The 2470-nt window shown below is 53.4% G+C and overlaps 1 pseudogene; it reads left to right on the top strand.

Moving 5' to 3' along the window:
- Positions 1–1528: 1528 nt before the first annotated feature.
- On the top strand, positions 1529–1805 carry LOC115521609 (annotated as a pseudogene).
- The last annotated feature ends 665 nt before the right edge of the window (positions 1806–2470 follow it).

Here is a 2470-nt window from a genome sequence, read left to right as displayed (position 1 = left end):
ACCTCAAGGATTACCAAAGCTATTCATTAAGTAAAATGCATACAGCTCCATTGACCTCATCATTATCAACTAATTTAACAAAATCTTCATTGATTACCAATATAACACGTAGAATTAGATTCAGCCTCACACATCCCACAGATAGCTGCAAACAGATGTCCTTTGTGTTTTCCATTAATTGTGATTTCCGTTAGCCCCACAGATGAAGGTCACATTTTTACATCATCTTGCTCCTGCAAGGAGACTTACCCCGCACTGCTTCTCTTCCACTCTCCCCCACCCCCACGTCCCCCCCACCACTGCATTCCAGATGCCACAGGTTCTCTTAAGGTCTCTGTGTCAAAAGCCATGGTCCTAGCTCCATTCTTCCACTTCTTACCAACTTGCTCCCCAAGATCCAGTAAGTTCAGCTTAATTAACACCCCTAAAAGTTCACCCTCTGAGGGACTCTACAGAGCAGTGGGGGATTGACCCCCAAAGTGGCCCTGGGCCTGATGCCTTTGCACACCCCTGTGCTATGTCAGTGAGAACATAAGCTCTACATAATTGTCCAGTGGTCCATTCTGTCTTTCTGAGACACTGAGCTAGCCAAAGGCAGCTCTGTTTGTCTCCATATTACCAGTGCCCACAAGGATATATCCTGAGGGCAGGCCATGTGAGCCGAATGTATAAATAAAAGCAGAATGGCAGCTAGTGCGACTGAGCCAGGGGTAACTGGACTGTTATTGAGATTTCCTGCTTCCTTTTTGTCATTCCTCAAAATCCGTGGAAAATGTGGAAAGCTTAGTCCTGGGTTGAGAAGAAGGACACATACGCTTGTGCCTCTGGTCATAACGCTCAGCATACGAGGGCTCAAGTCCTGGGCTCCTTGGTCCACAACTGCCTGAGGCGGAGCCTTCTTCTGTTTCCACAGAATCAGTAAATGTCCAGCTGGGGGCAGCCTGAGCTGATGGGGTTGAGCAGATGTGTCTGTGCTTCAGCAAAGAGAGGGGAGCCGGAAGACAGGATGGAGGTGGGCGAAGAGACCCACGGCGGGCAGCTGATGGGAACCGGGCTTATGAGAAGGAAGCGTCCACAAACCCTGAGAGGGGCTCTGTGACTCATTTGACCTCGGGGCCTCTCCTTCCTTGTCTTTCCAGACGCTTCCTCCCCGCCTGCTCACCCCTGGGTGGTTTACATCCTCAGACAGGTGCAGAGACGACGGGCAGTGTTGCAGTGCGCACCGAATGCCCACAGGGGGGCGCTGTTCACTGCGTCTGCGGGACAGGCCCTTTTTGGGGGCGTCGTGGGGGAGAGAGGATGTGCAGGTCAGGGAGACTCCTGCACAGAGCATGGGGCAGGACAGCATACCCCCGCCCCCCGCGCTACTCCAGAGAGTTTCCGGTGCCCACCTGCTCTCGGCTTGGGGAACAGTGGACCAGAGAAGAAGGATCCACAGATGAACGAGGAAACAAGGCCCGAAGCCTCTGCACTGACACACACTTGGTTTGGGTTGTGGTTTGCTCAGGCTCCCTGCCCTCCCGCCGCAATGTCCTGCGGGCAGAGCCAGCAGCAGTGCCGGCCTCCTCCCAAGTGCCCCCCGAAAAGCCCAGCACAGTGCTCGCCCCCAGCCCCCGCCAACTGTGCTCCAGTCTCCGAGGGCGGCTGTGGCCAGCAGCTCCAGAGGTGGCTGCTGCCTGGGTCATCGCAAGCGCCACGGATCCCGCGGATGCCGGCGCCACAGCTCCGACTCCTGTGACTCCTGTGGCGGTGGGCTGCAGTCCGGGGGTTCCGGGTGTGGCCATGGCTCTGGGGGCGGCTGCTGACCCTGGTCATGAGATTAAGTAAAAGCATTTGGGGGGAAAAAATTCCAAAATGACTGAAAGCCACCTGAGGGGGTGCATCTCCTTCCTGTCCCCTCTCTCTGGCTGAGATACTCCTTGGATTTCAGAGTATTCCCCCAGAGGGTGTATCTCCAGACCTCCAGAGGGAGGTCTCCAGGAGGTCAAAGCTTCCCCTCTCCTTTATGTCCCTGTGAAAAAACAAAGCTTCTCATTAGCATTGCAACCTTTGTCTAACATGTCCAAGTCTTTGCCCCAACAGGCCTCCTCCTGTCTCGGGAACAGAAACATAGCCATTCATACCCATCTCCCCAGCTGACAAGAACCTTTGGGGGTTTGTGCATTACATAGAAGGGGGTTAGGCAGAGGTATTGGTGAAGACAGATTGGTGAAAGCCTGGAGTTTTCCTGTATGAAATGAGGTGAGATCTAATGTGATGTTGGGAGGCCCAGGGTCTGCTCACCGAGTTCCTATAAGAACATGGTTCTGAGGTCCCTGACTGAATGACGGGGTGAGAGGGACAGGGAATCAGAAGTGGGCAAAGAAGAATAAGACCAAAGTGGATGGTGGAGGAGAGCATTAAGCCACCCATCAAATGAAGACCAAGAAAGGAGAGGTTGCAGTGTATAAAAAGTGAAGAATTTGAAATG

Source organism: Lynx canadensis, chromosome C1 (genome assembly GCF_007474595.2).
Source record: "Lynx canadensis isolate LIC74 chromosome C1, mLynCan4.pri.v2, whole genome shotgun sequence".
Classification (NCBI taxonomy): Eukaryota; Metazoa; Chordata; class Mammalia; order Carnivora; family Felidae; genus Lynx; species Lynx canadensis.
Note: the sequence above shows the minus strand (reverse complement) of the source record. Positions and strands in the feature narration are given on the sequence as shown.